Source organism: Rhinopithecus roxellana, chromosome 5, assembly GCF_007565055.1.
Source record: "Rhinopithecus roxellana isolate Shanxi Qingling chromosome 5, ASM756505v1, whole genome shotgun sequence".
NCBI classification, from domain to species: Eukaryota; Metazoa; Chordata; class Mammalia; order Primates; family Cercopithecidae; genus Rhinopithecus; species Rhinopithecus roxellana.
In genome coordinates this window covers 26,281,560-26,295,212 of record NC_044553.1, presented here as the reverse complement: position 1 = coordinate 26,295,212, position 13,653 = coordinate 26,281,560, and the positions used below count along the sequence as shown (strand labels likewise).

The following is a 13,653-nucleotide window of genomic DNA, read 5'->3' as shown; positions in this document are numbered from 1 at the left end:
ATTTATGTGCTTTTATATATAGATTCTCTAATTTGTTCCACTGATTTCTGTTTTACTAAGTTTTCCAATATATATTTTGATTATGGTAGACTCCTACTAAGATTTTAAATTGAGTAGTGTGAATTCTTCAACTTTGTTCTTTTTAAGTATTGTTTTGGCTATTCTAGCCCCTTTGCCTTTCCATATGTATTTTAGAATCATTTGTCTATATTTATTTCAAAAAATGTTGCTGAGAGTTTCATTGTGGTTACATTAAATCTAGTTTCATTTAGAAACTATAGGTAATTTCACTATATTAAAATCTTTTGGTCCATGAGTGTGGTATTACTCTCTATTTAGTCACTTTTTACATCCTTTATTAGAGTTTCTTTTTTTGTTGTTGGTTTTTTTTTTTTTTTTTTTTTTTTTTGAGACGGAGGCTGGCTCTGTCACCCAGGCTGGAGTGCAATGGTGCGATCTTGGCTCACTGCAAGCTCCGCCTCTCGGGTTCACGCCACTCTGCTGCCTCAGCCTCCCAAGTAGCTGGGACTACAGGTGCCCGCCACCATGCCTGGCTAATTTTTCATATTTTTAGTAGAGACGGGGTTTCACTGCATTAGCCAGGATGGTCTTGATCTCCTGACCTTGTGATCCGCCCACCTCGGCCTCCCAAAGTGCTGGGATTACAGGCGTGAGCCACCACACTCAGCTTTATTAGAGTTTTTAACATTCAGATCTTGCATGTAGTTTCTAGATTTTTACCTATTTCTTTTGTTTTTTCCAGCTATTGTAAATGATTTAAAAAGTTTGAGTTTCCAAACTTTTATTACTAGTATATAGAAATACAATTGATTTTTTATATATTGGCTTTGTATCTTGAAACCCACTGTGTAAACTCAGTAGTTCTGTGACTATTTTTGTAGATTCCTTGAGATTTTCTACATTGATGATCTTGTTATCTATGTATAGGGACAGTTTTATTTCCTCCTTTCCAAGAAGTAAGTGCTTTCTTTTCTTGCCGTATTGCACTGATTAAGATTCAGTGCAATGCTGAATAAGACTAGTAAAAGTGGACTTCCTTTTCTTGTTCCTGATTTTAGGGGGAAAGCATTCAGTCTTTCACTGTTAGATGTAATGTTAGCTGTGATTTTTTTTGTTGATGCCCTTTATCAGATTAAGGAATTTCCCTAACATTTCTTGTTTCTGAGAATTTTATTATGAATGGATGTTGAATTTTGTCAAATGCTTTTTGTGCATATAATGATAAGGATTATATCTTTTTTCTCTTTTAGTTTGCTAATACGATAGGTTTTGAATTTTTGAATGTTGAGCCAGCTTTGCATTTTCAGGATAAACCTTATTTGGTTGTGATGCATTATTAAAAAATCTATTGCTGGGTTTGACTTGCTACTGTTTTGATGAGGATTTCTGCTTCTACGTTCATGAGGGATATTATTTTGTACTTTTGTGCTATCATTATCTGGTTTTGGTCTCAGGGTAATTCTGGGTTCACACGTAAGTTGGGGAGTTTCCCTCCCTCTTCTCTTTTCAGTAGAGATTGTATAAAACTGGTGACTGCTAGTGAAACTATCTGGACTTGGAATTTTGTTTGTTTGCTTGTTTTTTTTTTTGTTTTTTGTTTTTTTTTTTTTGAGATGAAGTCTTGCTCTGTCTCCCAGGCTGGAGTGCAGTGGCGCAATCTTGGCTGACTGCAAGCTCTGCCTCCCAGGTTCGAGCCATTCTCCTGCCTCAGCCTCCTGAGTAGCTGGGACTACAGGCGCCCGCCACCACACCTGGTTAATTTTTTGTATTTTTAATAGAGATGGGGTTTCACTGTGTTAGCCAGGATGGTCTTGATTTCCTGACCTCGTGATCCACCCGCCTCTGCCTCCCAAAGTGCTGGGATTATAGGCGTGAACCACCGGGCCCAGGCCTGTTTGCTTGTTTTTACTAAGAATTCAAATTTATTTACTAGCCACAGGACTACTCAAATTATCTGTTGCTTCTTGAGTGAGTTTTGGTGGTTTCTATCTTTAAAGATTTGGTTCTTTTTATCTAAGTTGAATTTTTATGCATAGAGTTGTTCAAAATGTTTTCTTATTATCTTTTAAACATTCCTCATGTCTCTAGTGATAGTTTGTCTTTCATTTTTGATATTGTTAATTGGTATCATACCTCTTATATTTTCTTCATCAGCCTGACTAGAATGGTATTATGGACTGAATTGTGTTCCTCCAAATTTATATGTAGAACTCCTAACCCTCAGTACCTCAGAATGTGACTGTATTTGGAGATAATGTCTTTAAAGAGGTAATTAAGCCAAAGTAAATTTATTAGGATGGGACTTAATGGAATATGAATGAGGTCATTGTAAGAAGAGGAAATTAAAACCAGACCACATAGAGGAAAGACCGTGTAAAGACAAGGGGAGAAAATGGCCATCTGCAAACCAAGGGGAGAGGCCACAAAAGAAAGCAACCCTGATCTCACCTTGATCCTGGACTTCTAGACTCCAGAATTGTGAGAAAATAAGTTTCTGTTGTTTAAGCTACACAGTCTTTGTTATGTGGCCCTAGCAAACTGATACAAAGTTTACTAATTTAATTGACCCTTAAAAAAAAAACCCAGCATTTGTTTTTATTGGTTGTCTCTATTGTTTTGTTTTCAATATTACTGATTTTTATTCTTGTTATTCTAATTTCACAATGTGGAAGCTGAATTTGAGATCTTTCTTTTTTCCTAATATTTACATTCAATGCTATATTTTTCCTTGTGTACTACTTTAGCTCCATCTCAAAATTTTACATATAATTTCATTTTCAATTCAGTTCAAAATATTTTCAAATTCCTTTTAAGATTTTTCTCTTTGAAGCAGGGATTACTTGAATGTTCAATTTCCAGGTATTTGTTTGTTTGTTTGTTTGTTTTTTAACACATCCTTCTGATATTGATTTCTACTATAATTCCACTATGGTTAAAGAATGTACTTTTGTATTATTTTAATTATTTTAAATTTGTTAATGATTTATTTATGACTCACAGTAAGGCCTATCTTGGTAAATATCCTATGTGCACTTACAATAATGTGTATTCTGCTCTTCTTAGGTAGAGCATGTGATTAATATTAATTAGGTCAATATGACTGTTTTTAATATCTTCTATATCTTTCTAATTTTCTACCTATTTGTTCTATTGGTTATGGAGAGGAAAATGTTAAAATATCCAACTGTAATTGTAGATTTGTCTGTATCTCATTTTGCTTTTTATCAGTTTGGCTTCATGTATTTTGAGGCTATGTAGTTAGGTACAGATACATTTGGGATTGTTATGTCTTACTGGATTAGATCTTTCACTGTTACATAATGTCCTTCCTCATTATAAAGTCTACCTTGTGTTATATTAAAATAGCCACATATAGATTTCTTTTTTTCTTTTCTTTTCTTTTTTTTTTTTTTTTTGAGACGAAGCCTCACACTATTGCCCGGACTGGAGTGTAATGGCAGGATCTTGGCTCACTGCAACCTCCGCCTCTCAGGTTCAAGCGATTTTCCTTGCCTCAGCCTCCCGAGTAGCTGGGACTACAAGCACCCGCCACCACGCCCAGCCAATTTTTTGTATTTTTAGTAGAGACGGGGTTTCACCATGTTAGCCAGGATGGTCTTGATCTCCTGACCTCGTGATCTGCTTGACTTGGCCTTCTGAAGTGTTGGGATTACAGGCATGAGCCATCGCGCCTGGCCATGCCCAGCTATTTTTTTTTTTTTTTTTTTTTGTATTTTTAGTAGAGTCGGGGTTTCACTATGTTGGCCAAGCTGGTCTTGAACTCCTGACCTCGTGATCCGCCTGCCTCAGCCTCCCAAAGTGCTGGGATTACAGGCATGAGCCACTGCACCCAGCCCAGATTTCTTTCAATTAGTGCTTGCATTATATATATTTTCATCTGTGTATTTTAAATTTAGCTATGCCATTATTTTTATTATTTATTTATTTATTTATTTGAGACAGGATCTAGCTCTGTTGCCCAAGCTGGAGTGCAGTGGTGTGTTCACAGCTCACTCACTGCAGCCTCGACCTCCCAGGCTTAAACAATCCTCCTGCCTCAGCCTTCCAAGTAGCTGAGACTACAGGCACGTGCACCATGCCTGACTAATGTTTTTCTATTTTTTGAAGAGATGGGGATCTCACTGTGTTGCCCAGTATGGTCTTGAATTCCTGAGCTCAAGTGATCCTCCAACCTTGGCTTCCCAAAGTGATGGAATTACAATTGTGAGCCACTGCACCTGGCTGATACTATTATTTTTAAAGTTGGTTTCTTATAGGAGACATAAAATTGGATCTCCCCTCCCCTACATTCAATCTGACAGTTTCTGACTTTGAATTTATGTGTTTAAACCACTTACACTAATTATTGACAGAGTTGAATTTAGGCTACACTTTTCTTATTTGTTTTCTGCATATCTTCTCTGTTTTTTATTCTTCTCTTTCTCCTTTCCTGCCTTCTTTTGGGTTACTTAAATATTTTTGAGACTTTTAATTTATTAACTTCTAAAATGTCTTTCTGTGTAGTTTTTTTAGTTGTTGCTCTCGGGATTATAATATACATATTTAATTTTCAGATACTAATAAGAATTAATATTTTATGACTTCAAGTAAAATGTCAAATACTCACAACTATTTAGGTCCCTTTATACTCCTCATTTTAAATTTTGTTATTGTCTGTGTTACATCTGTGTACATTGAAAACCCATTAGGAATATTGTAAGTTTTGCATTAAATAGTCTTAAATATTTTAAAGAACTGAAGAGAAGAAAAATAGTCCAATATGTTACCCAGATATTCACCTTTTTCTCATCTTCCTTCCTTCTTGATATTCCACGTTTTCCCTCTGGTATCATTTCTTTCTGTATGAATATTTTCTCTTTCAAAAGAGAAAGGTAACTGTATGAAATGATGGCATGTTGATTTGTTTGACTGTAGTAATCCCTTCACATTGTATAGGTATAGCAAGATAAGTCAAGATAAGTATATTAAAATATTATGTTGTATACCTTAAATACATGTTTTTTAAAAACAACTTTTTTGGGGCAAGGGTGCTGATAATAAATTGCTTTTCCTTCATCTAAGAATATCTTCATTTTGCATTTATTTCTCAAGGATATCTTCACTTAATATAAAATTATGAGTTGACAGTTCTTCTGTTTCAGTATGCTATAAATGTTGTTCCACTTCCTTCTGGCTCCCATGGTTTTGGGACAAGAATCCTCAGTGTTAAATTGTTTTCCCTATATATGTAACATGCTGCTTTCTTTGTCTTTGCTTTACAGCAGACTAATTATGATGTACCTTGGTACATCTTACTTTGATTTTTTCTGGTTTGGTGTTGATTGAGATTCTGAAATCAGTAAATTTATGCCTTCTACCACATTTGGGAAACTTTTGGCTATGATTCCTTCCCTCTTTCCTTCCTTCCTTCCTTCCTTCCTTCCTTCCTTCCTTCCTTCCTTCCTTCCTTCCTTCCTTCCTTCCTTCCTTCCTTCCCTCCCTCCCTCCCTCCCTCCCTCCCTCCCTCCCTTCCTCCCTTCCTTCTCTTTTTTCCACAGTTTTGCTCTTGTCACCCAGGCTGGAGTGCAATGGCACACTCTCAGCTCACCACAACCTCTGCTTCCCAGGTTCAAGTGATTTTCCCACCTCAGCCTCCCGAGTAACTGGGATAACAGGTGCCTGCCACCGTGCCCGGCTAATTTTTTTTTTAATTTTCAGTAGAGACAGGGTTTCACCATGTTGGCCTGCTTGGTCTTAAACTCCTGACCTCAGGTGATCTGCCCACCTTGGCCTCCCAAAGTGCTGGGATTACAGGTGTGAGCCACCACGTCCAGCCAATTTCTTAAAATATTTTCCTTCTGCACCAATTTATTTCTCCGATTCTCTGGGACTCTGATGACACATATATTAAACCTTCTGATGTTATCCTATTGGTCCTGAAGCTGTTCTTTTTAAAAAACCTTTCTATTGCTGTTTTTCAATTGGATAACTTTTATTGATACACCTTTAAGTTCACTAACTCTTCTCTCATATCCTTTCTTCTATATAACACAAACAGTAAATTTTCTATTTCTATTTTATGGTTCTAACACTTTTTTGGTCCTTTGTATTTTTCTTCTCAGAATTTCTATTTTTCCATGTGTTTCAAGATAATTTTCCTTTATTTCATACAGCATAGTTATAATGGCTGTTTAAAAATCTCTGTCTGATATTTCCAACATTGGATATTTTGAATGTTGGCATCTGTGGTTATCTTTTCCTGATTTGTATACTGTGTAATTTTGGATTGTGCCCTGGCCATTTAAAATATTATGTTATGAGACTCCGGCCCTCATTGAAATCCTCTGGAGAATGTTGATGTTTTTTCTTTTGGCAGGCATCTGCTTGGTTAGGCTCAGGCTCTGAGTCCTGAGTTGTCTTCTGTTGCCTATGTTAGGTCAGTCTTCAAACATTTACTGTGTTATTTTGACCTATGGATTGTGTATTTCTTCCAGGGACCAGTTTTAGACCTGGGCAATGATCTACAACTTAGTTCATTTCTTAAAGCCATTGTTACGTTGTTTGAAGTTAGCTCCATGCATGCATAGTTCAGTGATAGGCCCAGGACAGCATACACATTTTTTTTGTGGTCCATTTCTCAAACTCCTTCCTCTTCATGACTTCTTCAACATTCCTCAGCTCCCTGGGACCCCTTTTCTTGATTCTCAGGCTAGAAAGGTGAGGCGTTTGCCTTCCAGGCCTGTCGTGCATTTCTTGTGTCTGGATGTGGCTCTAAGTAAAGCAGCAAGAGGAGAGAGAGAGAGAGAGAGAGAAATAAAGGAGCAGGATTCCCTCCTTCCTTTTCATCCCTCTGGTTAGAAAAAAGGATTTTCTTTGGGAGTTTCGGGTGCCTTCGTGGCTGCTGCTGCTGCTGCCGCTGCTGTCATTGGAATGCAGTCTTAGAACGTTTGCCTAGGGCAGGAGACAGAGAAAGAAAAACAGTGGATTTCCTTCTCTCTCCATTCCTCAGGGGCCCCTTTCCTGATCTTCTGACCATAGAGGGATGGTTTCTCTTGGGCACTTCTCCCCGTATACCTGCTGAGCAGTTCTGGGATTTGGGCTGTCCTGAGTCTAAGCTGGGAGATGTGAGAGGAAAGAAAAGCTGGTAAACTCATTGTCATCTCCATGTTTCTCCGAATATTGTCTCCCTTTCCATCTGCTTGCCATGGTTTTCTTTCTAGACACCTCTGATGATTGCTGCTTGTATGCTTCCTGGGTTTTTTTTTTTAGCTGTGATCACTGGGAGAGATAGAAGGGACTGTATTTGCTCCATCTTACTCAGCTCTGGAAACCCGCTGGAGAGTTTAATTGGTAAGTACTATTAAGTTTTATTTTTATATGAAAACATGCAGAGTAAGACTGCAAAATCAGCATGAACTTCTCAGAGCTTTTCTAAAGCTGACTTCTTTGAGAAAATACAGGCATGTGGGGGCATTGCTTTGATAGGAGTTGAGTCTCCTCTGCTTAGAGAGAAGACAAGAGGGAAAAGCAATGCCCTTCTTGGTATAGATGGCAGGGTTAGCACGGCCCCTGCTCACTGTGGGGCTGACTGCCCCCACTGCAGGAGGCTGGAGTCCTTCTTTTGCCCTAATAGCTCATTTTGAGAGATTCTTTGCATTTAGCTTTTCCCCTGATGACTGACTGGTCCTATCAGAAATTTTACCTAGGCTTGCTTACTGGTCCTGGAAAAACCACAGACAATACCCCGGGCTGCACAGGACACTGAAATCTGTTGGGACCACTCCCTCTCCTAGCACAATCATCCTGGGGCACAGTCCTCGGTGGGAGCTCCATCTCCTTCACCTCTTTCCTCAGGCAGGAAGAAAATCTCATGCCATCATAATGCACTGAAATTGTGTTTGGAGAGGTAGTTTCCCAGGAAAAACATCATGTGGTTTCACAGAAGCTTCCTCTTGGAAACAGGAAAGAAGGGGAAGATGCTAAGGGCTGAGAGGGGCCCTCCCAGGAGGGCAGCAGGAGTGATGGTCTTCTCGGCCCAACCAGCGAGATGATGCTGAGACTTGGTGAGGGCAGAGGGATAGGAAAGGAGAGAGCAGAGGACACAGGGAAGGTGGGACTTGCAGGTGCCTAAAAGGGGCTGACTCTGCCAGAACCAAATAAAGGACAAAATAAAAAGAAACGAAGAATATTTGGTATTATCCCCTGCCTTCTTGGTACACCTGCAACTTGCCACAAGTGAGAATGTGATACGAAGTAATTTTCATAACCAACTTAGTGTACCTTGAAGCACAGCTGGTTTTTCAGGCATTTAGAATTTCCTAGTTTTCATTCTAATCTTACTGAATTGTGGTAGGGGGGTGTGTGGGGCGGGAACACTGATGGGGTAGAGCGAAGAGATATCTGGGCCTACTCTTAGGCTCAAAATATCAGGGAAGTTTCAGGGTTTTTTTTTGCCCAGTAGTCTAGGCTCAAAAACACCCTATGGTTTCTACAGTATGGGTGATGTTCTGTTCACGACGCTCTGAAAGGTGACGATAACAATGTGGATATTGATTGCAGTGGGCATTTCTGTGAGACGGCTCCTTTCTCCCACTGAGGCTGCAGTTTAAGATTGGATAATCTTAGGTGTCGGACCCTTAACTGCGCCTTTCATATTTTGAGTCATTTTGTGGGATCTTCTAATGTTAGAGTGCAGTGTTTGCCTAACTTGGCTGATTGTTACTGTTTAAGCATTGGCTGACTAGACATCAAACTTTTATCCTCAAAATGGCCCAGTCAGGTCTGGTTAAATGTGTAGCATCATTTTTGCCTGATAAAAAAAGAAACTATATCTAGAACTGCCAACCTATAACTCCACAGACTCAAACTAAACAAAATTAAGATAAAAATACATCAGGAGGAGAAGTAAAGACAATATAGAAAATTCAACCAATGTGGCTCAGTTTGTAACTCATCAAATGTCCACCTAACTTCTCTGATATATCATTCATATCTGGTTTTCAAATATTATATTTGCCTTATAAACCTATTATTATTCTTCGAGCAATTTAAACAACTAGCTTGAATATTATTCCTTTGATTTGTTGCCTGGGCCTAATGTTTCTAGTGTTTCTTTGGAAGCCAGAAATTACCTGTCCTCATCTTCAACTGTATCCTTGGGCTCCATAACTCATTCTGATTTTGATTGCTCTGTCATTCTGTGACTTTGGATAATAGGCCAATATTCTAGGAATTACTATTATATTTTATTAATAAGAGCAAGAAGAATTTATAGCAGTGAAACTGAAGGATTTGCAAGTGGAACTCGCGTATCTCCTGTAAAATGTGTCTCCATGGGCCAGCCCACGTGATGGGTGGAGACAGCACAAGCTCTTTCCCTCCCTTGGCAGCCAGGTGAGCAGCAGCCAGATCCTTGCTCTGGGGACCATTGGCTGAGTGTTGCTCAGGGCTTCTCTTAAGGAAAATATGTGGGAAGGGAGTGTGACATGGAAGACTTACTATGAATGGGGTGGCCACTCATACCTGCAGGTGGGGTTGTGGTCACAGCTCCAGACATGGGCTGATAAAGGAGAAGGCTATGCACTTTTTGCAATATTTCTCATGATTTTTTCCTGATAAAGAAATATTAATACCTACTTGCTTATCATAACAGATGTATTTTGGGCCTGGGGCGGTGGCTCACGCCTGTAACCCCAGCACTTTGGGAGGCTGAGGCAGGTGGATCATAAGGTCAGGAAATCGAGACCATCCTGGCTAACACGGTGAAACCCCATCTCTACTAAAAATACAAAAAATTAACCGGGCGTGGTGGTGGGCGCCTGTAGTCCCAGCCATTCGGGAGGCTGAGGCAGGAGAATGGCGCGAACCTGGGAGGCAGAGGTTGCAGTGAGCCGAGACTGTGCTACTGCACTCCAGCCTGGGCAACAGAGCGAGACTCTGTCTCAAAAAAAAAAAAAAAAAAAAAAAAAGAGAGAGAGATGTATTTTGGAAGTACTGACAACCACATAGCTTATATTTTGACTTACTTCCCTTGCATTATATATTCTTGTGCCATTTTTTGTTACATAGTTAAGCTTATTCTACGTATACAGTTCTTACATTCTTTTAACACTGCATTGCACATACCCAAATAATTAACGAAAACTCTTCCTCAATATCGTTTTAGACAGCTGCATTAATGTGCTATCAGAGAGTTAAATCAGTGCTTACTTACCTCTCTGCAGATTTACTGCCTTTCAGAAGACCCGTTCCCTACAGTGGAATCCTTAAAGCATTGGGCTTGCGGAAATGCTGTCAACCTCCAGGTTCATCCATCAACTACAGGTCCACCCTTTGCTAGGCTTGTGGCAAAATCTTCCATGTAGCAGTGCGTAAAATGGAAGTAATAATAATTAGTGGTGCAGAGTTGCTGTATCATTGAAATAAGATCAGCGCTGTAAAGCATCCGGCACACAGCAAATGCTCTTTAATCAATTGAAGTCAGTTGCACTAGAATTTCAAGTGTCTTTGCACTTGGTGTTGCTTCTATCTGGAATGCTTTCCTCCTAGAAATCTGTGTAGGACTCTGTTTTGTTACCTTATTAAAGAAGCTTCCCAGAACATCCGATTCAAAGAGGGATCATACCTCATTCTAACTCTGCTTTATTCCTTATCATAATCCTTATCACTGTCTGGCACATTATTTATATGTTTATCTAGTTTCAGCCTGTCTTCTTAATCTAGAATGGAAGATTTCTGATGCAGGGATTTTTTAAGTGCTTTGTGCCCTGTCATATCCCCAGCATCTAGAATACCTCTTGGCATGTAGTAGGTGTTTAATGAGTGAATAAACTGCTTGGGCACTGGGGGTGAGATATGCAAAGTCTGGACCTCACACTAGTCTAACCTCTGAGCATATGACTCTGGAATCTGTTTTTAAGAATTTTCTTGGGTGGGGCATGGTGGCTTATGCATGTAATCCTAGCACTTTGGGAGGCTGAGATGGGAGGATCGTTTGAGGCCAGGAATTCAATTTCAGCCTGGGCAACATAATGAGACCCCGTCTCAACAAAGAATTTAAAAAATTAGCCAGGTGTGGTGGCAAGCACCTGTAGTCCTAGCTACTCAGAAGGCTGAGGTGGGAGGATCGCTTGAGCCCAGGCATTTGAGTCTGAAGTGAGCTGAGATTGTACCACTGCCCTACAACCTGCACAACACAGTGAGACCCTGTCTCAAAAAAAGAAAAAAAAAAAATTAGAATTTTCTCCTCTGGAGATTTTTATGTCTTCTAAAAATTGTGACCTGCTTTCTTAAGTTGTAGTTCTTTTACCAATTTCATTTTATTGAAGCAATCTTTGCAAAATCTGATTCCATTTTCCTGTTCTCATTTCAAAATCTACTTGATTCTAAGTAAAGAACAATACTTTAAACAACAATAATGTTACTATCTACAATGGGTGAAACACCTTGGTGTACTCATTACTACTCAGCTAATTCACTGAAAAATCACAATGACAGGAAAGCCATTTTTTTTAGTGGTGAACAGCACTCATGTGCGTTTGTTCAGGGCAGCCATTCTGCATGGCCACATTGCTTTGAGGACACAAAGGAGACAAAAGTGAGGCAATCCTTGGTGCGTTTCACAGAAAGCTCTGTTCCATCTTCCTCTTTACTCTCGTTCCCTGACCTGCCCCTCCCTTCTTCCTCATCGTTGGTCACTGTAAGTCTTCTCCTGTCTTTCAGTTTCTGAAATGGCCAAAACCACTGCTAAGGTCCAAGGCCCTAGGATGTGTGGACTCAGGCTCAGCTGGGCTGGACCTGCATGAAAGCTTGGAGCCCATTGGTTGGGGAAACTCACGTGGTTTCTGGACAGATCCTCCCCAGGTAACAGCCTTGTTGCCTTTGCCTGCATTTACGAAATAAGTGCGTGGGAGAATGTTCCTCATAAGGGTGTCCTGAAACTTGAGTAAAATAAAGCAACTAAAAATCTTAAGTCAGTATCTGCTTATCAGAAACATGCAGTGACAGAAAGCGAGTCCTGTTTTCAAAAACTCACGTGACTTCCTCTCCTTTCTTACTCTGGAACGATCCTTTGTTGAGGTTGTGTGGTTCTGTGACTCTTTGCAAATTATTTCTGAAAACATGTACTGGGGTGAGCCTTGTGCTAGGTGCTGGGGCGACGAAGATGTGACTGTGGTCCTTGCTTTGGGATATCCTAGCAATTGTAATACAATGTATTATAAAGTTGTATTTTTGTGTTTACAAGTTTTGGATGCAGACTCAGATCTGACCATTTTGAGTCAATGGGGAAGGGCCGATTTGAAGAACAGCATATTTCAGGGTAATCGGTCTCATTACTTGACATGTTCTAGAAACTCGGGAAGCGCAGATTTGAATTAAATTGAATTTAATCTTCCTTAAATACATGCTGTAGTTGAAACCAGGTTAACAAGTGTTATCGAATAAAGAGATCCTTGGTAAGAATCAGTTAAGAATGACTGTAATTAGTGATGGTTTATCATTGTCAATTTAAATCCTTGGGTATTCCTAAAGTACTCAGGGATGCTTAAAAACTCTTTGTCCTCTTAAGAGGCTTTAAAACATTTTCTCTACAATCTTGTTGACACAGTTAATTAACAGTTAGAACAACAGACACAAATGCTTACTTCCCTAATTGTGCTGGGGTAAACCTCAGTCACAGCATAATTCTTTCCAAAATTCCAGTGTGTGAAAAGCACATGAATGAGTGTTGTAGGTCATCTTAGCGTTGGCTAGTAATGAGCTGAAAAAACACTTAACTGTGGCTCAGGCCTGTAATCCCAGCACGTTGGGAGGCTGAGGTGGGCGAATCACGAGGTCAGGAGATCCAGACCATCCTGGCTAACACTGTGAAACCCTGTCTCTACTAAAAATACAAAAAATTAGCCAGGCGTGGTGGCGGGAGCCTGTAGTCCCAGCTACTTGGGAGGCTGAGGCAGGAGAATCGCTTGAACCTTAGAGGTGGAAGTTGCAGTGAGCCGAGATTGCGCCACTGCACTCCAGCCTGGGCGACCGAGCGAGACTCTGTTCCCCCCAGAAAAACCCAAAAAAACAAAAAGCTTACTCGGGCATCTCCTCCAACTCTCTAATCCTGCTCTACTTGATGGCTTTTGTTTAAAACGTTTCAGATTTCTCTTTTTTTTTCTTTTTTCTTTTGCGCCATGGAACTGCTTTTATATATAACACCTCTGACGTCGGATCTTAACCCTGAAATGAGCCATTAACTAGGGAGTTACATATATATATATGTATTATTTAACTTTTATTTTAAGTTCAGGGGTACACGTGCAGGTTTGTTACATAGGTAAACTTGTATTATGGGAGTTTGTTGTACAGATTATTTCATCGCCCAAGTATTAAGCCTAGTACTCATTAGTTATTTTTCCTGATCCTCGCCCTCCTCCCACCCTCCACCCTCCAATAGGCCCAAGTGTGTGCTGTTCCCCTCTATGTGTCCATGTGTTCTCATCATTTAGCTCCCACTTCTAAGGGAGAATGTATGGCATTTGGTTTTCTGTTTCAGCGTTCATTTGCTAAGGTTAATGGCCTCCAGCTCCATCCATGTCCCTGCAAAGGACATGATCTCGTTCTTTTTTATGGCTGTACGGTATTCCA

At 39.9% G+C, this 13,653-nt stretch overlaps 1 long non-coding RNA gene across 1 annotated transcript; it reads right to left on the bottom strand.

Moving 5' to 3' along the window:
- Window positions 1–6,655: 6,655 nt before the first annotated feature.
- Window positions 6,656–11,952, bottom strand: LOC115897723. Its single transcript, XR_004057508.1, has 3 exons — window positions 11,858–11,952; window positions 10,235–10,374; window positions 6,656–6,972 (listed from the first exon to the last, which is right to left on the bottom strand). It is a non-coding gene; the product is annotated as an uncharacterized LOC115897723 (long non-coding RNA).
- Between the last annotated feature and the right edge of the window lie 1,701 nt (window positions 11,953–13,653).